Below are 24,067 nucleotides of genomic sequence, written 5' to 3'. Positions count from 1 at the left end.
CGCAAGAAAGCTGTATCCCCAGGCCTGGAGGGACGCTAAGGGCTGAGGGAAGGCCTCCTGGAGAAGGGGTGATGGGAAGCAGGCCTGGAGGGAGGGGAGCAGCCTCCCGGGACAAGAATGGACAGAGTTCTTTCTGGAGCCAAAGCACCGGGGCAGAAAATGGGCTCTTTGTGCAGGGGACCCAAGGTGGCTGCCTGGCAAACGCTCTCCCTCGGCACCCTATCACCCTGAGATCATCTCTGCTTGCGTGCCCTTGCGGACAGGCCCTGTTCTGGACACGGGGTGAGGCTGCAAAGCCCCTACCTGCATGGAGGTTACAGTCCCACAGAAAACACATATGTAAGTAGCTATGATATCATGGAAAATCAGGTTTTATAACAAGTACAGATGAAAGGTCATGGGCAGAGGTGATGATTATCTGTGGAGATCAGGGTGGGCTTCCTGGCAGAGGTGGTAACTGGATTCCACACTGCACTGCAGGAGTAAGTGCAGTCATTTCTTTTTTCCCCTGAGGGCTGCCTTTGAAATTTGAAAATGATGGGCCACTGGAGGTAGGGAAAAGAGGGCAGAGGAAACAGTCGCTCACACAGCCTGATCGCAACCCCTGTAGGGTTAATCCCGCTTCCATTTTCAGAGCAGCTAGGGCAGAAGCCAAGTCCAAGAGCAAACTGTTCTCACATCCCCGCTCCACCACTAACTGGCTGTGGGACCTTGGGCAACTTCATTCAGCTCTGAGCTCTGGCTCCTCAGTTCAACAGAGGACCGTTCTTTCCAGGGCTGCAATTTCATGGGAGCATTAATAAGGTAACATAAATAACACTAACAATTGACCTCTTAAATCACGGCTAAGCACTTTACCTGCTTTATCACATCTAATATGCAAAAAACTCCAGAGGTAGATGTTATCTCCACTAACAGAGAAGGAAATGGAGCTTCACACATTCAGTCACCTGCCCTGGGGCACCAGGCCGAAGCCACATGGCCACTCCATGCTCTAGAAAGTGCCAGCAAGTTGGGCCATGAGTGCAGGTGGAAAGACAGCAGCATTATTGTCTTTAGTCTAGGTGCCTGACCTTGCCCAGAACATTCCCCTGGCATCTGCTGAGAAGGACAGGGTGGCAACTGGCTATCTGGGGGATGTTGAGACCAGTGAGCCAGAACAAGGACCCGAGGCTCCAGGATGGGTCTGGGCAGGCGGCTGAGGTGGTGGCTGGTGAGTGACACTGAGGGCCCTGTGGGGACAGCACCTCACGCCTCTCTTAGTCCAGATTCCTGTTTTTTAAATGAAATCAGAGGACATACAAAGGACTTCTGGGGAAAATACTAGAGCGATGGCCAGTTTATCTACTTTTCCGAACTCAGAGAAATAATTTTTTAAATTTTTAAAAAATTTTATTTGACAGAGAGAGAGAGCAAGCACAAACAGGGGGAGTGGGAGGGAGAGGGAGAAGCAGGCTCCCCGCTGAGCAGGGAGCTGATGCGGGGCTCAGTCTAAGGACCCTGGGATCATGACCTGAGCCGAAGGCAGATGCTTCACTGACTGAGCCGCCCGGGAACCCCTCAGAGAAATAATTTTTAATGTCTCTATTTTCCCGTGTATTGAGCTGTTTTAAAAAGTCCACTGAAAAAGTCATTTGACAGGGTCAAATCTGTAGAAGACTCGCCTACACGATTATCTTTTAGAACTTCATGACAGGGGCGCCTGGGTGGCTCAGTCGGTGAAGCGTTTGTCTTCGGCTCAGGTCATGATCCCAGGGTCTTGGGATCGAGCCCCATGTTGGGCTCCCTGCTCAGCAGGGAGTCTCCTTCTCCCTCTTTTCCTTCCACCTCTCCCCCTGCTTGTGCTCTCTTTCTGTTAAACAAATAAATAAAATCGTTAAAAAAAAAAAAAGAACTTCATGATAAATTTGGTAGGAAGGGAACGGAGAGACATTACTAATTCTGAGAGTAGAGTGGAGGAAAACTTGTTCCGTGATAGCACCCTAGCGGAGGGGCAGAGATGCCCTAACTTCCCCTCCTGCAGCCACCAGCTTCCTCCCTTCTTGTCATCCCTTCTAGACAGCCCAGCCTAGCTGCCCCATCTGGGGTGGGTCTCTGCCCTGGGGAGCTTAAAAACTTGCTTGGCGAAGTCTGTTCCCAAACACTGCAGGTGATACACTCAAACTAAGAAATGCTTCCTGTTCATCTGAAATTCACACCTCACTGGGAATCTTGTATTTTCTCTGGCAATTCTGCTTCGTTTCCCCCACCCCCATCTAAACCACCAGCAAGTCCTGTTATACTTCAAAACATCTACTTCACGTCCCTCCCCCTTGGTCCCCATTTCCACGGTTACCACCCAAATCCACGCCATCGCCTTCTGGACCCTGACACGGAGCCTGAATGACCTCCCACTTCATCTCCGCTGAGCGACCACAGTAATTGTTTAAAAGCATATATGAGATGATGTCAATCCCATGCTTAAATCCCGGGGGCTCCAACTGTACTTAGACTAAGACCTCAAATTATAAGATTGACTGCCTCAAAACCCACTCCTGTGGCCTCCAAGGCCCTGCCCGATTTTGCTGCCGCTGACCCTTCCAGCCCTGTATCAAGACAGGCCACTCACCCTGGGCTGGAGCCTGTCCCCTCTCTCCGTCCTCTGAACACTGATGGCTTTGCTGGCTGGAGGCCTTTGCGCATGCAGCTCCCTTGGCCTCCCAGGTGTTTGGCAGGCTGCTTTTTCTGATCCTCCAGGTATTTTTAAATGTCACCCGGTCTGTAGAAGGGTTTACAATAGTCCCCGCCCCCTTATCCATGGTTTCCATTTTCCCAGGGTTCAGTTATTCGCCTCAACCGTAGTCCAGAAGCAGATGGTTCCCCTTGTGAGCTGTGGTCAGAAGACAAGGAGGAGCCTAACACCTCCGAATGCCTACGGCGGTCACCTCCCTTTATGTCATCAGGTAGACACTTTATCATCTCCCGTCATCACAAGAGGAAAGGTGAGTGCAGTAAGATATTTTGAGAAAGACGACATTCGTGTAACTTCTTACAGTATCTTGTTAAAATTGTTCTATTTTATTATCAGTTATGGTTGTTGATCTCTTACTGTGCCTAATTTATAAATTAAACTTTCTCATAGGTATGTACATATAGGAAAAAACATAGTATATGGTGCTCCCCTGGTTTCAGAATCCACTGGGGTCTTGAAACTTAATCCCCTGCAGATAGGAGGGGACTACTGTATTTTCTTCATCATTTTATGAATGTTATGCTCATGGATGTATCCCGAGAGACCCAAATTGTATCTGCAAACTGAAAGACTCCCTCTCCCCCACCCTTTCAGCTCTATGGCCTTGGACAAGCCATTTCTCAAAATTAGATATGCCCAAAATCCCGAGGGGCTGGGCAGAGAATCAGTGCTCAAAACAGTGCGGCTAAGTTTCTCTCTCTCTCTCTCTCTCTCTCTCTCTCTCTCACACACACACACACACACACACCTGTAGCCTGGTACCGCCTTTCTGTTCATTCTTAGGCTACCTCAGATGTTGGGGTGACCTCCCTCTCCCCACAGCCCTTATTCTCCGCCCCCACCCCACCCCAGGTGGGGTCTGTGGTAGAGGGCTTAAGCACTCTACTACTGGTTCAACAGTTACCATTCCCACTGGCAAACACCGGACTTGCTATTAAAACAACTTGCAGCTGCCCCTCGTTCCAGATTCCAAGACACTGCAGCCAGTGGGTTTTTCTAGAAGTGGTGATCAAGGGCACCAGTCATTCCCTCCCTTCCTTCCTCCCCCGCTCTGTTTCTCCCCACACCCTCCCATTATCTTCTAACCTGGGTAAATATGCCGAAAACACGGAAGGTGGAGAGACGCAGTCCAAGGCAGATTTCACCCCCCACCAGTAGCCCCCCTCCATCCTCTATAAAGATTAAAAGGCTGTCCGTGCTAGCACCTTCCCAAGCTCTGGGTCCAAAGTCTAAAAAAGTCAAAGTCTAAAAGCGCACCTCTTCCCGCAACGGGAAGACAGACTCTCAATACAGCAAGGCTCCTGACGCTAGCCCGGTCGTCTCCCTGGGCAGACAGAGGCTGGACCGGGCGGGGCTCCTCCGGGCCGGGTGACGGCGGTGGCGGCCGCCCATTGCACCCCCCCCCCCACGCCTGCATTCTTCCTGCTTCTATTCCTGAGTCTTCGCCATGCCGAAGGAAGTATTCGGGCCGCCTCCTTCCTGGAGAAAAGGCCCACTGGTTCCGGAAGCTTCCTCCAGCCCCACCCCGCCCGGCGATCGTCAATCACCAGCCGGAGACTAAGTTCAAACTGCTCGGCCCAGCGCCCCCAAGTCTCCCCCGGACAGCGCCGTCCCGCGCCGGCACACCCCTCCCCCTGAGCCCCGCGGCTGCCTCGCGTCCCCCGAGCCGAAGTCCCCTCCTCGCCGCCACGGACACCGAGGACCCAGTCCCAGCTCCCCCGTCCACCCCTGGCCCGCTCAAGGGTCATTTGCTGCCACGTCCATCAGTCACCTTGGCCGTCACGGTGGGGCCTCGCCTGCTGACGCCCGGGCCCCGCAGAAGGCGACGAGCGCGCCGAGCCACGCAAAGCGCGAGAGGTGCAGCAGCCGGGGACCGGCCCATGGCGAGCGGTGGCAGTGACGGCAGCACGCGGACGCACTCGCAGCCTCCGGAAGGGACCGTTGGCTGGACTCCCGGGCCGCTGCGCCTTGCGCGATCCGGTTTGGGGGGTGGGGGTGGGTAGTGGATGGGATGAGGCGGTCCGGGCTGGGGCCGGAACCTGGGGCGCGCTCACTCCCAAGTTCAGCCCAGCGACCCGCTGAGGGAATGGGCGCGGCGCTGCTGAGGACACAGCCGGGCCGACTGACGCTGTAGCGGCGGGAGGCGCGAAGTGCCGAAACTGGTTCCAGCCCGCTCTGTTCGGTGCTGTGCCCCAGAGTGGCGCAGACCCTCCAGGAGCACTGCGGGGTGCGCGCGGGGCATCTCAATCAACTTACCGCGTGGGCGTGTTAAACCCGGCCGAAAGTTCAGGACTCTCCGCGCTCCGAGTCCGCCTGCAACTTGCGCTGTGGGCAGGAGGCTCTCGCAGACAGGGTTCGCGTCTGGTGATCGATGCTTGCCTTGCTTTGGAGGAGCCCGCCGCCCCTGTCAGGTTCATGGGAGACACGTTTAGCTCATCAAGACTTAGCCTAACGATTTTGGACGACCCCTCAGAGCTTTGGGACCCCTGGATGGGTTGACTGGATTACATGTAATAAATGACCCTTCATTGAGATGATAGAGAAGTTGGAGATAGAATTTTTACAAATTGAATTGGGTTTAGGAAAGATGATTTAATGATATGGGAAAAGCTCATTGTATTTTTAAATGGAAAACTAAGGCTGCAAAATCATATAGAAATTCTGATCTCAAATGTGAATATAAATATATAAAGCCCGTTTTTAATATGGAGAGAAAAGTACCAAAACATCTACAGTAACTATCGTGATATAATTACAAGATTTTTGCTTTCTTTGTGATTTTCTGAGTTCCCAAGAGTGTTCTACATTGAACATGTAACTATTTTATAATAAGGAAAGAAATATTATTTTATTTATTTTTATTTATTTATTTTTATTTATATGATTTTTATTATGTTAGTCACCATACAGTACATCCCCAGTTTCCGATGTAAGGCTCCATGATTCATTAGTTGTATATAACACCCAGATGCACCATGCAATATGTGCCCTCCTTACTACCCATCACCGGCCTATCCCATTCCCCCACCCCCTCCCCTCTGTGGCCCTCAGTTTGTTTCTCATAGTCCATAGTCTCTCATGTTTCATTCCCCCCTTCTGATTACCCCCTTTCTTTATCCTTTTCTTCCCCTACTGATTGTCCTAGTTCTTATGTTCCATAGATGAGAGAAGTCAATATGATGTTGTCTTTCTCTGCTTGACTTATTTCACTTAAGCATTATCTCCTCCAGTGCGTCCATGTTGTAGCAATTAATGTTGAGAAATCATTCTTTCTGATAGCTGTAGTAATATTCCATTGGCTAATATATGGACCACAACTTATGAATAATCCAGTCATCTGTTGGAAAGGGCATCTCGGCTCCTTCACGATTTAGCTATTGTGGACATTGCTGCTATGAACATTGAAGGTGCATATGGCCCTTCTCTTCACTACGTCTGTATCTGGGGTAAATACCCAGTAGTGCAATTGCTGATCATAGGGTAGCTCAATTTTTTAACTTTTAGGGACCTCCACACTGTTTTCCAGAGTGGCTATCCGAACTGCATTCCCACCAACAATGTAGGAGGGATCCCCTTTTCTCCACATCCTCCAGCAATTGTTGTTTCTTGCCTTGTCTATTTTTGCCATTCTAACTGGCGTAAGGTGCTATCTCAGTGTGGTTTGATTTGAATTTCTGATGGCTAATGATTTTGAACAGGAAAATGTTATTTTAAAACTCCAGTGCTTTCCAAATTAGGACTTAAAACTTTTTAATTTTAGGGGCACCTGGGTGGCTCAGTCGTTAACGTCTGCCTTCAGCTCAGGGCATGATCCCAGCGTTCTGGGATCGGGCCACATCAGCTCTCTGCTGGGAGCCTGCTTCTTCCTCTCCACTCCCCTGCTTGTGTTCCCTCTCTCACTGCCTGTCTCTCTCTCCAGTCAATAAATAAATAAAATCTTAAAAAAATAAATAAATAGACTTTTTAATTTTAGAAGTAATACCTCTAATTAACTACAAATTAATAATAGTATTCTCTTGGTTTTCTGAGTGGCTGCCATGACCTTCAAGCCAAGATTTTCCTTGGGTAAGCAGACTAGGATTCCTACGTGTCGTGTAGATCTAAAATTACACTGGAACCGTTTTCTTTCTTTCTTTCTTTCTTTCTTTCTTTCTTTCTTTCTTTCTTTTCTTTCTTCTTTCTTTCTTTCTTTTCTTTCTTTCTTTTTCTTTCTTTCTTTCTTTCTTTCTTTCTTTCTTTCTTTTCTTTTAAGATTTTATTTGATTGAGAGCCTGGGTGGCACAGCGGTTAGCGTCTGCCTTCGGCTCAGGGTGACCGGTGTTATGGGATCGAGGCCACATCAGGCTCCTCCGCTATAAGCCTGCTTCTTCCATCTCCCTCCCCCTGCTTGTGTTCCCTCTCTGGCTGGCTGTCCCTATCTCTGTTGAATAAATAAATAAAATCTTAAGAGAAAAAGATTTTATTTATTGAAGAAAAGAGAGAATGAGTGGGGAGGGCAGAGGGAGCTACCTCCCTGCTGATCCCTGGGAGCACACGGGGTTCAATCCCAGGACCGCAAAGATCATGAGCGTGAGTCAAGGCAGCCGCTCAACCCACTGAGCCACTCAGGTGACCCCAGAACCATGTCTTATATATAAAAGGATTGACTGCCGCTTTGCAGGGAGGAGGGTAGAGGCATCAAACTGCTTTGATAATTAGGTCCAGTGAAAGATCTAAAGGCATTCCTATAACCTCCCACCCCAATAAAGAAAAGTCTTCTTTACATATATACCTATACATATATATATGACAAAAAAAAAAAGAATCATCCTTTTAAAAAATCTAAAGGGTATCAAAGGCTTATCCACTAAGTGATTGTATATATTTTGCTACTGTTATTACTCTGTTTTTGTCTGCCTCTGTTACCAGAATGTAAAGCACCACCAGAGCAGGACATACCTGTGTTCATCCTGCTGATGACCTAGATCATCACGATGTCCTGGTATATAGTGATTTCTCAGTAAATATTTGTTTCAGTGAATGAGACGTGTCTATGTACTTTTTAAAATCACTTTATCGGGAAGATTAATACAAATAAAGTACGCGGAATGTAAATCATCGAATTATCACAAAAGCAGCACAGCCTAAAACCTCAGACCCCCAAAAATGAACATTCAAAGAGCTTCCTGAAGAAAACTCCTCTTGTACCCACTCCCAATAACTAACATTTTCTTTTTCCCCAGATTAACCATAATCCTGACTTCTTACATTGTAGTTTAGTTTTTAACTTCAGTATGATAAGGAATCTTACAGCCTATATTCTTCTCTGCTCAAATTTATGCTTGTAAATTCATCTGTTTTTACACACGCTGTTTTGGTGTATAGCACAAGGTAGGGGTCAAAATTCCATTTTTGGGGGATATCCGCTTATCCACAGCACAATTTATTGGACAGTCTCTTCTTTACTGATTGCTCTGTGATGATATTTCCTTCATGGAGCGAGGGTCCCTACATGCCTGGATCTAGTTGTGGGCCCTCTTCTGTACTACATTGTCTTAATGAAAATAGCTTTATAATAAGTCTTCATATTTAGTAATGCAAGTACTGTCACTTTGTTGACAAGTGTTGACAAGCCAAGATTCTTGGCTCTTCTTGACCCTTTCCATGTCCATATAATTTTGAGAAACTTGTCAGTTTCCGTAAGCTAGGGATTTTTATTAGGATTACACTGTATCTATAGATCATTTTGAAAATACTTACTATATTTGTAATATTCTGGTTAATGAGCATGGTGTATTCCTCCATTTATTTAGATAGTGAGAATTGTGAGACAATAAATTTCTGTTTTGAGCTGTCGGTTTGTGGATACTTTGCTCTAGCAGCCCTAGGCAACAAAGTAACTATGGCCTGGTCCCAATTCCAGGGAGGAAAGCTTTCAATATTTCACCATGGCTTCTCTCAATAAGATTTTTATACTTGTCTTCCTAAAGGTCTTATACATATTTTGCTAGATTGATTTCAAGGTATTTGGGTTTGTGTGTGTGTGTGTGTGCGCTATTGTAAATTATACATTTTCAAACATTTATTTTCTTGTTTGTTGCTATTGTAGTAAATTAATTTTGTACATTAATTTTGAAAAGCCCAAGCTTTGTTAAACTTACAAATTCTAATAACTTATCTGTAGGAATTATTTAGGATTTTCTACATAGACTGACTATATGCATCCATGAGAGTTTTTATTTCTTCCTTTCTAATCTTTATATCCTTTCTTTCTTTTTCTTGCCTTAGTGCATTGGCTAGGACCTTCAGTACAAAAAGGATGTAGCAGTAAGGGGAGTCATTGTTTTTAGGGTTGAGTCTTGTTTCAACCAAGATATGTTGAAGTCCTATTAGCCAGATCTCTCGGAATATGACTATAGTTGGAAATAAAGGTCTTTGCAGATGTAATAGAGTTAAATGAGGTCATACAGAGTAGGGTATACCCTGCTCAAGATGACTGTGACTGGTATCCTCTAAAGAAGAGGTGAGATAAGGACATACACAGAGGAAATCACTATGTGAAGGCAGGGACAGAAGATGGAGTGATGCAACTATAAGCCACAAGGGATGCCAAAGGATCATTGGCAACACCAGAAGCATTCCCGGAAGAGGCAAGGAAGGAGTCCATCCCTAAGGCCTTCAGAGACACTGGGGCCCTGCCAATGCCTTGATTTTCAGATGTAGCCTCCAGAATTGTGAGACAATAAATTTCTGTTTTTGAAGCTATCCGGTTTGTGGTCGCTCTAGCAGCCCTAGGCAACAAGTAAACGGCTTGGTCCCAATTCAGGAGAAAGCTTTTCAATATTTCACCATTAAGTCTGATATTTGCTCGAGGTTCTTTTGAATGGATATTATTTTTCCAGCTTATTGAAAATTCTTTCTAGTCCTAGTTTGTTAAGAGTTTTGGTGATGTGAATTTGATCGACATCTTCTATTGAAGTCAAATGAAATATGTGTTTCCCTTAGTCTGTGAATGTTGGTGGTAGTGATTTTAGATCTTAGCAGTGTTGCATTCTGGGGCCCTTGCCCATGTATTATTGCCTTTTAATATATGGCGAAGATATTGTGAGCTGTTTGGGGTTTGTTGTTTTTTTTTTTTTTTAACTTAGCAAAACCAGAAAAAAAAAAAAGGCATTTCTCCTGAGGTTTGGGGAAAAAAACAGTGGGCAAAGTGGCTCTAAGCTTTCTAGTTGATATGACATTCCATCTTTATGTTAATGGATAAGTTTGCTAATCTTATTTTCAGGATATCTGCGTCTGTATTCATAAGTCAGACCAGCCTGAAATTTCTTTTCTTGGAATCTCTTACCAGTTTTTTATATCAGGGTTATTCTGGACCTCTTAACAGGAGTTGGCAAATAGTAGCTGTCCTTCCCTGTGTGCTCTGAGTGGAGTTTGAGAAAGATTGCTTCATTTCTTCCTCGAACATTTCTTAGAATCCCCCAGGGCCTGGAATTTTCTGTATTGAAAAGCTTTAAATAATAGGTTTATTTTTTAAATAGTTGAAGAGAGTGCTAAATTTTCTATTCTTCCATCAGTGTTTGCATGTAGATTTTGAGAATTGCTTTACTTCATTTATATTTTAAATTTTACTTGCATAAAGTTGTTTAATACATCTTTTTATAATCTCGTAAGAGCTGGAAGACTTAGAGTCATGTCTTCTTTTTCATTCCTGACACATTGTTTATTTCTTTTCTTTGAACAGCTTCACCAAGGGAGCTGGTAATTATATTATTGCTGTTTCAGAAACTAGCTTATGTTCTTAAACTTATTATTTCCTTCCTTCTACTTTCTTTGAGGTTTAATTGACTGTTTTTTTCTCTCCTTGAGGTGGACTCTTTTGTCTCTCTCTCTCTCTCTCTCTCTTTTAACAAGTAATAGCCATTTACATCTCCTCATGTCTTTCATGAAGCATTAGCTCGTTTCTTTTTATTGCTGAGTAATACTCCATTGTATGCTATACCACCGTTTGTCCCTTCACACTAAGCAGAGGGAATCTGTTGTTGCTTCCCAAGTTTTTATTTGACAGTTATGAGTAAAGCTGACATAAACATCTGTGTGCAGGTTTTCATATATATATAAGTTTTCAACTCCTTTGGGTAAATATCACAAGAAGTAATTACTGGATCATATGGTGAGTATGTTCAGTTTTGATTGAAACTGACAGACTGTCTTCCAAAGGTAGCTGCACAATTTGCATCCCCCTTACAGCCAAATGACAACTCCTATTATCCCACATCCTCACCAGCATTTGGTGTTGTCAGTGTTTTTGGATTTTTAGCCATTCTAATAGGTGTGTGAGTAGTATTTTACCTTTTAATGTTGTATAAGCCAAATTCTCTTTTAAATCCATGAATATCACAACATCTCTGAGAAGAAAGAATGTCCCTGTAAGACACAAAGAAGTTAGGATTTTTTTAATTTAAACTAAGCAAAAAATAAAAGTTTACTCATTTGTCTCGACCACAACTACCAACCTGTTCCTGTATCTATGAACTTAATTTTTAAAATATGTTTTTAGATTCCATTGAAGAGTGATCATACAGTTATGTGTTTCTCTGACTTATTTCACTTAGTTCATCAATTTTTCATCCTCTCTTCTTCTATATTGTTCTGTACCATTATGATGATTAAATTTCCCTTATTAAGCACAGCTTTAAGTGTTTCCACACGTTTTGATATGTAGTATTTTCGCTTACAAAGATTTATTTATTTATTTTTAGAGAGAGACTGTGCAAGCAGGGGAGGGGGCAGAGAGACAGGGAGAAAAGACAATCTCAAGCAGACTCCTGCTGAGTGTGGAGCCCAAAGGCTGGACTCGATCTCTGACCCCAGGTCATGACCTGAGCGATACCAGAAGTCGAATACTCAACCTGACTGAGCCATAGGTGCCCTGATATTGTAATATTTTCATTATTATTCCCAGTTAAAAATATTTTGTAATTTACATTTTCAAAAATCCATGTGTTATTTAAAGTAATTTCCAAAATATGACTTAAAAATCTTTTTTGTGTTAGTGATTCCCAGCTTAGCTCTATTCTTTTTAAAATATGTAGACGCTTGTTTATGACATAGGACCTGATCAACATTTTGCAAACTGTTTTTCTGTGTATTCAGAGTATTATCCTGCCCTTGTTAGATTTCTCTATTCTCTATCTGTCCATTGGATCAAATGTCCCAATTGATCTGGATTTTGTATCTCTCTCTTTACTGACTTTTTATATGCTCATTATGGGTTACTGAGAAAAGTGTATTAAAATCTCTCATTATGACTGTGTATCTATTTCTCCTTGTAGGTCTGTAAGTTTTTTCTTTATTTTTTTTATATGTTTTAAAGCAACTTTATTGGCTTAACAAATCTAATACTATCTTTTGATAAATTGAAGTTTTGTCCTTTTGAGTGTCATTCTTGAGTCCCAGTAATGCTTTTTGCTTTAAGGTCTGATACTACTATGACTCACCGTCCTTCTTTTGGTTGCAGTACGTGGTTTGTCTCCTTTGTGCGTTGTACTGTGTCGTCCTTCTGTCACTTATGTTTTAATATATCTCTTGTAAATAGCATAATTTTTTTAAAATACAGTTTGGTTATCTTTATCTTAAATAGAATGTAACCTGTTTACATTTAATGTATTCACTTATATATTTGGATTAAGTCTAACATCCTAATGCTTCCTTTTTCTTAGTACCCTATTTTATGTTACTCTCTCCCTGTCTTTACCTTATCCTGAGTTTTTTTTTTTTAAGATTTTATTTATTTATGTGACAGAGAGACAGCCAGCAAGAGAGGGAACACAGCAGGGGAGTGGGAGAGAAGAAGCAGGCTCCCAGCAGAGGAGCCCGATGTGGGACTCGATCCGAATGCGGGGATCATGCCCTGAGCCGACAGGCACTTAACAACCGCGCTACCCAGGCGCCCCTACCTTATCCTGAGTTTTAATTTATTCATTTGAGAAGAGAGAGAGAGCACGAGTGGGGGGGAGGAGGGGAAGGCAGAGGAGAGGAGGGAGAAGCAGGCTCCCCACTGAGCAGAGCCTACATGGGACTCAATCCGGGGACCCTGAGATCATGACCTGAGCTCAAGGCAGATGCTTAACTGACTGAGTCACCGAGGCACCCCTGAAAATATCATTCTTGAAATATGTTTTAGCCAGTACATAAATTAGTTTTTCAAAGTATGAATGTGTCATTTCTTTTACTTAGAGCTTCCATTATTTCTAATAAGAAATCTGTTCTTATTCTAGTTATTTACTCCTTTAAAGATAATACTTGTTTCTTTTTAAGATTTTATTTTTTAAGTAATCTCTACACCCAATGTGGACTCAAATTCACAACCCTGAGGTCAAGGCACCGCGCTCCACCAGGTGTCCCACATCTGTGTTTTTAATCCCAGTGATATTAATAATTTTCTCTCTATATTTGTTTTTAAGCAGTTTTACTAAAAATGCTTAGGTGTGGAGATTTCTTTTTATTCATCTGCTTGGGATTCATGGGCTTCTTAACTCTTGTGAGTTGATGTGCTCACCAATTTTGGAAAATTCTGTCATTAACTCTTCAAAAGCATATTCGATCTCACTACCTAATACAGTTTTCATTTGTGTACCTTCCTCGTAGTCTCACATTTCAAAAACATTCGAAGCAATCATAGTGTAAATTGTACAATTAAGAGTATACAATAAGATTAATATTAAATCGATACTTAATATATTATGTATATGAATTATAAGAGGATTAGCTAACCTGTTGGCAGTTATTTTCTATAATACCGAAAATAAACCATGGAGGTATAATCCTGTTATGGCTCGCCACTTTTGTTGTTCTGGTTTTATTCATTACAGGGAAAGGACTCTTGTGTTCCATTTATTAATGATTTATGAGTACCAAGAGTAGCTAATAAGTTGCCAGCACTGTATTCATTGGCTCGCCACTTCTCATAGCTTCCCAATTCTCATACTCAAAGCCAACCAGGCTTCCATGTCCGCTACGCTAGCCCTCTTTTGACTGCTGACTTTAAGTTAGAGATTTGTGAGGTCCTCCTCGAACTTGACATTCATAGAAGCAGGACTGTTGAAGTTTGAGGTCGGACAGTCTCTCGGTTTATCTAACAGTATCTACCTCACAGGCTGAAAGGAGCAGTGTATCCAAGATGCCTCGTACACATTAGGAACTGAGTGACCGTTAGATTTCCTCACGCAATCTTTCTCACAGGGGCAGAATGCCTACCTTATACTCTCCTGGCCCATTGACTAACAGGCAGCGAACTTGACTTCACATCGTTTAAACCCTTTCCATGTCTGCATCCTACCTGAAGCTCCTCGGTGGGAACCATGCATCGTCCGTCTTGGCACCAAGTCAGTGCCTACTATGGGGAAGTGCCAGCAAATGTCAGCGGTACTGCTGCTTAGATGGTTGGTGAAGGAGCTCAGGGAGGAGGAGAAAAGGGAGAGAAGGGGATACACCATTCATCTTTGTTGAAAGATGTGTTTTATGTAACAATTATGATCCACCACTGTAGAAGGAGAAATCCCTCTTTTTTTAAGGTTTATTTCTTTATTTGACAGAGAGCGCATGCACAAGAGAGAGAGAGGATGACAGGGGAGCAGCAGGCAGAAGGAGAAGCAAGCTCCTATGCAGGGCTGATCCAGGACCCTGGGATCATGACCTGAGCTGAAACAGATGCTTAATGACTGAGCCACCCAGGCGCCCCTGAAAGAAATCCACTTTAATACATCTCCGTCACTTGCATTCCCTGGAGATAGAAATTGCCTGAATGATTTTTCTTTAAAAATTGGAAATTTGGGAAAGCTCAAACAGTTCATATTTTTAAGAGGCATGAAAGACTTCCAGCCTGACTGTTTGACAAAAACTCCCAATCCCCTGGTAACAGCCTTGTGATTAATCTGGAGGGCAATTTTTCCTTGGCTGCAATTTGAGATATAATTGATGTCCTCAGACATCCCCAGCCCCACCCCCAAAAGTTGGCAAGTAAAAACGGTGGCATCTGTCTCCTCGTTAAAACATCCAGATTGACAAAATCCATGTACTCCTGTTTCAAAAAGTTCCAGCTCTTTTAAACACTGACATTCTTATCATTTTGTGCGCTCGGTGCTGGCCACTGGCTAACAACATCTCTGTGGATTTCTCCTCCAGTATCTTTCCTCCACACCGGCTGATAAGCCCCGTCCACTCCGAGGATTTCTGGTCTAGAGCGCTGATCAAGAAAGCAAGCCGATAGTACATATTTGAAAGTGTTACAGAAAAGCTTTCCTTCTCCTCTTGCTCTGTTTGTTTGTTTGTTCCTATTCAGAAGGTAGGTCCGAAGGCAGAGAGCTTTCAGGGTGACGGGCCCGGGCCTCAGCGTGTCGTTCCTGGGAGAGAAAAGACACTGTGATTGCTAAATCTAAGCTTGTACTCAGTGTCGTAGGGCTAATCCGTGGCTAGCCATAAAATTAGAGTCAAATGGAAGATAAACTGCCATCACTGTTTTCATGTCCCAATCCAGAAACAAACATGCTAATGCATTATTTAGGGTAACCAAAATTCTTGATTGCTCCTAAAACTATCTGTTCGACTCTAACAAATAATTTTTGAGCAAATTAATTTTTCTTGTATGTTAAAAAATTTTTTAACAATAAAAAAGGCTTCTGTTACACTTCAGGAAAATCAAGGAAAACAGATTTTTCAAATCCCATCCCCCAGCCCGTGTAAATACAGTTAATATATTGATGTTTTTCCTTTCAGGTTTTTGGTTCCTCTGCTCATCCTAACTTTGCCTTTTATTTTTCTCATTGAATTCCAAATTAATATAATGTCCTGGAATGTCTTTTCTGATATAGAAGTTATAAGTTGAAAACTGTTTTGGAAGATGTAAGATGGCTTGCAGAAATGGAAAAGCAGTAAGTATTGTCTCTCTGAAATACAAAAAGAAAGAAAAGAAAATTGTTCAAAGACAAAATTTTCAAATCTTGCCATACCGCACAGTAGTTTCCAAATGTTGCAACTGAAAATGGAGTTTGGAGAAGGGGCCTGGAGCAGGAAAAGAATGCCGGGCCTAAGCAGGAAGGCTCTGGAGCCCCGCCTGCTTCTCAGGTGAGCCCTCTGAGTCCCCACCTGCTCCCCAGGGGCCACCAGCCCCTGGCAAGCCTCACTGTGCCTCTGAGGTGCATGGCCAGCCAGCCAGGCCCAGGGAGGAATGTGGCAGGGGCTGGCCATGCCCTGCCCATCTGCCACCTGGCTCGCCCAGGTCTACCCACATCACAACAGGAAAGCCTTTCATCTCGGCCTGGGGTTTGACAGATAAGAGTGGGAGGTCTGGGCGGGACGTCCAGTCAGTGCTGGAGCCGGCTCTGCCACCACCGCAGGGCCACGCGTTCCCCTCCCGCCCCCAGCAGCTCTGAGCCCCTGGCCGCCCCTGCAGACCTCATCCCAGCAGCTGGGGTCCGCATTCGGCCTGTCTGCCGGTGTCAGCCCGGATGAAAGTGTTGAAATCGGGAGAAGGAGCCTTTTTGCCTCTCTTTCTACCAAAGGGCACGTCGAGAAAGCTGTTGGGAATGATTCTGAAAAGCCTCTCTCTCAGGTTTCCATTCACTGAGGGAACATGCCAGAGAAGCTGGGACCGAAGTTTTCAATAATAGGCCCGATAAAGTTCGTCAAGGCTTGATGTCGGTGCTGGAGTTCTAGCCTCAGCGTGGCTTGAAGGGGCTTTTTCCATGACATTCTTGCTAGGGAGTGGATGACTTCTAAGCTATAGTTCGAAAGAAAGCACGGAGGTTATTAATTCCACCCTCAGAGGTCACTAAGATTCCTGCCTTCTCGGTGGTTATTACAAGGTATTATTTCAAGTCTTCTGAACACCCTAACGACCAGGAGGGGAAATCGGTAATCGATAATGAGGGGAATGCGTTTGCCCTTGGTAGGAAGGGTGGTGAACTGTATTGTCACTGAGTGCTGAATTCCTGTCCAGTTCCTGATTTACCCACGTGTGGCCAGATGGTTTAAAAGGACCACAAATCCCAGCCCCTATCCCTGTACATAATGTCGCTCTGCTGCTCAGCTCCTCCAGGGATGGGGTCGGTTCTCCATCTCTTGAAGCCCGGGCTAGCCTTGTTTGCTTTGTCCCACCGGAATGTGGTGGAAGTAGAGGTGATCCCAGGCTTGGGCGTGAGAGTGGCCTTGCGCTTCTGCCCTCCTGTCTGGGGACGAGACACACACTGCCCGCAAGGGACGCAAGCGGCCCACTCGCGGAATCAGGCACCGGCGCACCAGGTGCCAGGCCGGGCATGGGGATTGGGGGAGGCGGCGGAGGCCCGCGGGAGCCAGCTCGCCCCTAACCGCCGCTACGCCAGTCTGTCGCATAAGCGCAGAAGGCCGCCAAGGAGCTGCTGGGCCGAGGCGCGTGCAAGTGTGAGAACACTGGTGAGTCGTTGTTGCTTGAAGACGCTAAGTTTTGGGGGGCGGTTTGTCCTGCAGCAGTCGGTGCACAGCTACACCCTGCCACAAGCTTGGGTCTGCGTTTATCATAGAGGAGCTGAGTTGCTTAAAGAATCCCGTGCAATTCCTGTGCAGTCTTCCGTTAGTCCTCATGCAGAGAGACAGACTCTGTGTAAGGAAGCCTGTTTACTTTCTTTCTGTCTTTTTAAGATTTTATTTATTTATTAGAGAGAGAGAGAGAGAGGCGCGCACGGGCAGGGGAGGGGCAGGAGGAGGTCAGGAGAAGCGGACTGCTGAGCAGAGCCCTCAAGGGCTCCATCCCAGAGACAGGATCATGACCCCAGCCCAAGACAGATGCTCAGCGGACAGTGCCCCGTTCACTTTCTTAATAAAGAATACTCCAGCCTTCCCAGGCTAGTAGTAAGCAAGAGACTCTCATCTAGGAAGACTGTTCCTGTTCCTCTGGTATCCCAGTATCACCCCTGGCGTGGATATAGACCCTTCTCGGGAAATTGGACACCAACACACACACACATCCTTGATGAGGATTCAAGCCCAGCAGACTGGCTCCAACATCTGCACTGTCACAACTATACTCCACTGCCACAGGGGTCCTGTGCGGTGGTTCCTAGCTGTGGCTATCTCGGCCGTCTCGGTGCCCTGGGGTGCACACAACCCCCTCTCATGAATTTCACTGCTGTACTAGCTCCTTATCTATCCCCAGCCTGTCTGCCGGGCCAGACGCTGTTGCCCTCCACCACCTAGGAGCGCCCTCCTGCTGCAGCCCAGGCCCCAGGGTGGGAAGCCTTCATCCCCACTGAGTAATGCTGGGAACTCCTGTTCCCCTCCGGGCGTGTGGCAGAGAAACGTAAATGCCTCCCTCTATGCCTTGCTAACGTCCTCTCAGTTTTCCTTCTGGTGCTATGAAGGCTAGAATGCTGAAACTGCATTCCCCAAGACTTCCTTGCAGCTAGTGTCCACATGTGACCTAACTTTCGCAACAAGACATGCCTTTTAGGATTAGAGGTAGAGGGGACACCTGTGAGTGGTCGTCCTGCAAAGGCCATAAGTAAGGTTCTTGGATTTCCTGGTTCAGCTGTGCTGAAATTTGGAGTCTGTCCCTGGTGTGTCCCGGGTGTGGCAGATGGCAGTGATAGGGAAGTTTCCCAAGAACAATGCCCAGGAGAGTGGTTGGCCCATTTCTCCTGGCTGCTTGAAAACTGGCTGAGGCACCAAGCAGCAGCCCACGTTCTCCTAACCTTTCCTGAAATTCTATAAATGACTTTATACCTCTTAATAAACTCCTCTCTGCTTAAACTGACATGAATTCTGTTGCCTGCAGTCGAAGGCCTGACCAATGGATTATACAGCACCCCCAACCATAGGAGCGTGCCGTACGACAAAGCACGTTGGAACACAGTAGCCCAGCATCCATATAAGTAGCTGCAGGCTATTTCCTTTTGATTCCAATTTCCACCTGCCAGGTCCCCTGTAACAGTGGAAATTCAGAGAGGTCATACTGAGGAGAACAGGGAATGGGGGCCACAAAATCTGGTTCAAATAGCAAATGTTGGGTTGGGGATAGGCTGAAGGCAACAATGAGGTCAAACCCACAGAGACCTCAGGTCTTACTTAAAAATGAGCAAGAGAATGCCCATCTGAAGAGCAAGATCGTGTTGGGTGGAGAAGTAAGGCCAGGATGCCCCATCTACATCAAGTTTCCTGGGCAGCACTTGGCTGAGTCAGAAACCCTTTATGAAGAACTAGTCCCCTACTACAGGCTTGCATGTACTGATCTTAGCGGCCACAAGAATCGATACATCTTAAACTGTAATTAGTGACCGTTTTCCCTGGCATGAGGAATGAGGAAATGATATCTCGCCAGACATCAGAGATATTTTTTTAGAGATTATTCTTTGGATGAATAAAGGAAATTTCATACTGAATAAGCTAACATCAGATCGTGACTATATTTTGGTTTAAGATGGAAAATGAATCAAGTAATTTGGCTCCGTCAGCCCAGAGTATCATCAAAAAAGTGTTTTCATTTCAAGTACTTTAGTTTGTCTTTGTAAGATCAAGTATCGTCCATAGGAAAAGTAAAAAGCAAACCAAAGTGAAGTCATTGCCTCCGATGAGGCAAACCGTGGCTGGCGGAACTGTGAAGAACCAGTCCTTCCTCTGACAGACAGGTGGTGGGGGCCTTCAGAAGGGAAGCCTTGTGGGAGGCGGAGGGTAGTGCTGCAGAATACAGCCTTTTTGTCTAGGTGGTGCTTGGAGCCCCCAACTCAGTCTCCGTGGCATCCGCAGCAGGACAAGCCCAGGCAGCTGACCAGCAGAGAAGGATTTCTGCATCATGCCCGGCTTCCCCTTTATCCGCTTGCCCACAGCAATGCAGTGAATACACTGGGATTGTTTCTGTTTTCTTTTCTTTTTTAAAAAAAATTTATTTATTTATTTGAGAGAGAGGGAGAGAGCCAGCAAGTAGAGGGAGGGGCAGAGGAGAGGAGAGAGTCCCAAGCAGACTCCCGCTGAGGGCAGAGTTCCACGGGGCCTCGCTCCACAACCCTGAATCGTGACCGAACCAAAATCAAAGAGTCTGGCGCTTACCTGACTAGGCCGCCCAGGTGCCCCAAGGGTTGTTTTTGTTTTTAAGTTTTGACGATTAAGGGCAATCTAGTTGAAGATTTGTCCATAAATTCCTTCCTCTCACCCAAATCCTTCTAGACATGCCAATTGCAGGCCCTGTGGCCCAGGTGTCTGACACTGACTTCCTGGCAGGTGTCTTTGCCAAGCAGGGGACACATGAGAGGAAATGCGACCGGTCACGGGAGATACTAGTTGTTTGGCACTTTCTGCACAAATTCCTGCTATTTTAATGAACAAGCTCTGGAAAAGTTGTTGCTTTGACAGACCATCTTCCTTCACTTGTCCTCATGAGGAGACATACGTAACCACGGGGCTATAGATTTCAATATTATAATATTGCTTTATTTCAATATAGTAATCCAATATTGCAATTTTGTAATATTCAATATTATAAGAAAGACTTGTTTTTAACATAAAATACATGAAAGGGGACAGGTTAGGGTTTGCTTATATCAAATACTCAATAAGGTAACATTGATTAGTTGTCAGGCTTTTTCTGGAACTTCCTCTCTCCTTAGTGGTTTAGTTACCATTTAAGGGGATTTAGTCTACATTTATCTTTTTTAGCTAGTCATTTCTGTTTCCCTGTTGGAAACCAGAACTTACAACCTCATATTATGTCCATTTAAAATTCTTTCTCTTCTTCACTCCTTTTCAACCACTGCTTCCTTTTAAAACTCCCAACCTCTGGTCCTTCCCTCATGGTTTCATCTGATACGGTCACCCTAGCTGGTGCAGGTGGTTGATATACAAGTATCGCAGTTGTCTTTATCATATCATCTTGGATTACACGCTACGCAGTTAGCACAAATATTTATAATGGACTAGAAAAAAACACAGTCAAAACTTTCTAGATGCCATGACAGATTGAACACACTCGTCTCATTTGCTGCCTCCTGAAGCCCTATGAAAACTACAGTAAAAGAGATTTAAAAATAAAAAAGATAAACTTGCCAAGGGCAGGAGTCGCTGGAGATGATAACATTGTGTAAACTGGAAAAACAGATGGACAGGAGGCATCTTAGCGAATACGAAACCAGATTCTCAGCCTGGAGCGTCTTTGCACAGCACTCAGAGGCTAGGAACCGGGCAACACAGGGGGCTTCTGAACCAGAGGAGGGCTGGAATGCAGAGACAAAATCAGAAAGCCCGATGAGTTGTGAAGTGAGCAGACCCGTTGCGCAGCCACTCTCCATGCTGGGCATCAGGCCCTCTCCAGCCTGGCTGAGAGCCCTGGAGATTAAGTTCCTTTAGAAGTCCAGGGTATGTCTAGACTGGGGAGATGCCAGGCAGTGCTAGAGTGGGCCTCCCATATATGAAAACAGCAAAAATTAAGCAAATGTTTGTGTGCACTAAATAAAGGAATCCTCTCAGCCTTTTCTGCTGTTGAGCTCTGACTGGGAAGCCAGGCTTTTACCTTCCTAGGTGGGAGAGAAAGAAAAGTATCCCAGCTGGAATCTGGCCAGCCCTAGAGGAAACACCCACACCTACAAATATCAGGAGTCCCCCACACACACACAGTCCAGCCAGATCATTCAACTAGCGTAGCTCAACATGGATAAGCCCAAACCAAACTTCTCAAAACTTCCAATCAGCTTTTGGGTTCCCCATGACAAACATAAGCAGACAGCCAAAAATTGCCAAAAACATCAAGAATAATCACTAACCCTGAAGATTGAAGCGTCAACCAACAGGAGAGAAAAACAATTTGGAAACAGAAGAAGCAGTGAAGAGAGAAGAACGGCCCAGAACAAAACATGCCCCAAATCACATGACTATCCTCGGAGAGTTAAGGAAGGTGCTGTATTTAAGAAGCAAATGCCGAAACGATTGGCCAAAAGAACAAAACAAAAAAGCGAAACAATAAAGCGAAAACCCAAGGACTTCCAAAGAACAAGGAATAATGTTTAGAAACTAAAAGCATGACAACAAAAATGGTAGCAGGGTTGGAATAATAAGCACGTTGAAGAAAGAGTTGAATAAATTACCAGAAAATAGAGGGGAAAAAATAAATGGAAACTGAAAGATTAAAGACAGTAAGACTAGGTAACAGGTATAGATGTTTCAATAATAGCTTAGAAAGAGAAAACATAGAAAAAAAGGGGGAAGAAAAAGCATCAAACAAATTTGAAGATTTAAAAAGCTTCCCAAGAACTGAAGAACATATATGTCTCAAGCTGAAAGAGCCAGTGGTATCCAGCACCAGAGTCACAGGTGATCACAGCAAAGCACGTCGTTTTAAAATGTCAAAATAGGAGGAAGAGTCACACGGTTAAAAAAAAAAAAAAAAGGAAACTTGAGTCACATAAAAGGTGCAGGAATCAGAATTCACATTTCTCAGCTCGTCACGGGAAGCCGTAAGGCTATGGAGGAAACGAGTCAAATTCTGAAGCAGGAAGTTATTTCCAGCCTCGAATGCATTGGCTGCCGAAATATCAATCAAGTGTAGAAAAAAACATTTTCAGGCGAGTGAAGCTCAAGAGATTTTTACCTTCTGGGCACCCTTTCTCAGGAAGGTCCTGGAAATGATTGCCCTACCAAGGCAAGGAAGTAAATAAGCCATGAAAGAGGAAGACTCAGTATGCAGTGTGCAGGGCTGGAACACGGGAGGCCGCGGTGACAGCCCAATCCTAGGATAACTGGGCACAGGATGCCAGGATACCAGCTGCACAACAGGTGAGGGAGGAAACCAGTCCACGACTGGAGCAGCGTGACTCAAGAGATAGAGTAGGCCCTTATGCTCCCCTTTCCTCCTCATGAACCTATTAGAGGCTGTGTTCTGCCAAAACAGGCGTACACCGAGCATGAGAATCAGGAGACAGGGAATCTAAACTTGGAGACGAAGGCAAAGGCAGTTCAAGGATGGCAGGCAAGGACAGGAGAGTTCTCTAGGAGGCTCTGTGTGTGTGTGTGTGTAAAGAGCTTTTATATATACACTTATGTACATATATCATTGAAGTAGTCTGTGTTTAGTATTTTAAAAGGCTATTGATGGTATAGGAAGAATTAATAAGAAACTAAGCAAAGGCAATAAGCAAATGAAAAAAATCAAGGCAATTATTAATTTCAAGAAAAACAAAAGTATACAACATTGAATATATTTAACCAAAAATTGTACTATAATGATACTGGGAGGATGGGGGGATGTGAAGCAGATGGACAGTGATGTAAAAAAAAAAAAAACAAAAAAAAAACACCTCCAATCCTGAAATCCCATAAACGAAAGTTGCATGATAATGTCTAAAGAGGAAGGATATCAATTTTATATAGTATTTAGGACCAAAGTGTCATGATGGTTTAACTTACTTGTTAAATAATTCGTAAAAATGTGAGCATGACATAGCACATAAATATATATATATATACATATACATATATACACATATACATACACATACATATATACTTTAGTAATTTTCACTTAATAAAATATATAAATAAAATATATGATATAGAAAAAGATGTGTAAATGCTGGAAGCAACAACTCAAAAGTGGTACTCACAAAAGAGACAGAGACCAGAGGAGTGTGGTGAAGAGGTCAGTTAGGGACCGATGTTTTTTGTTTTGTTTTTGTGAGAAGACTTTTGAATTTGTTGCTTTCTGGCTTTGTAAATGATGAGCATGCTTCACTTAGATAAAAATAAAAATTTACTTAAAACTTTAAAGAAAGGAAAAGGAAAAAGGACTCATGGTCAGTACGTTCTCGACTCCCTAGTTATACGGCCCGACTGGAGCCGTCAGCAACCTTGAAGACTGCAGGGTTCTGGGTGCCGTTCTGAAGTTCGGCTATTTACTACTTCAAGTCAAGGGCCGCCACTACTCGTCAGATACAGCTTGTTTGTTTATTTAAATGTTGTCTTTCTTCATTACTTTAAATTTTGTATGTCTGGAGGTCCAAAACTCTTTCCTGAGGATCCTTCTCATTGAATAGAAAAGTAATTCTTAACAGTGATGACTTTAGCTGTTTGTCACCAAAACTGACACTTGTACCTGGGTTTATCGTCTTTACCAGACAACAAGAAAACCTGGTCTTCCTAGATTCCTGGTCTTTAACGTGGAAAAAATATGGAGCATGTGGAACGAAAATAGCTCAAATGTAGAATCACTTTCGAGAATAATTTGAACTTACATAGTTAAATGAAAAATCTCCAAAGTCATATTCGCCAGAATTACATCCAAAGAACAACGTTTGTTGTAACTAACTGAGATGAATAGCAGCTTCAGTAGCTCTAAGCAAAGGC

The 24,067-nt window shown here is 44.3% G+C and overlaps 1 protein-coding gene across 2 annotated transcripts in view; it reads right to left on the bottom strand.

Moving 5' to 3' along the window:
- PPIC (peptidylprolyl isomerase C) overlaps positions 1 to 24,067 on the bottom strand; it is a 33,487-nt gene that overhangs the window by 8,971 nt on the left and 449 nt on the right. The gene's annotated exons all lie outside the window — the stretch shown is intronic.

The sequence above is a fragment of the Ursus maritimus genome, unplaced genomic scaffold (genome assembly GCF_017311325.1).
Source record: "Ursus maritimus isolate PB19 unplaced genomic scaffold, ASM1731132v1 scaffold_5, whole genome shotgun sequence".
In the NCBI taxonomy this organism is placed as follows: domain Eukaryota; kingdom Metazoa; phylum Chordata; class Mammalia; order Carnivora; family Ursidae; genus Ursus; species Ursus maritimus.
Note: the sequence above shows the minus strand (reverse complement) of the source record. Positions and strands in the feature narration are given on the sequence as shown.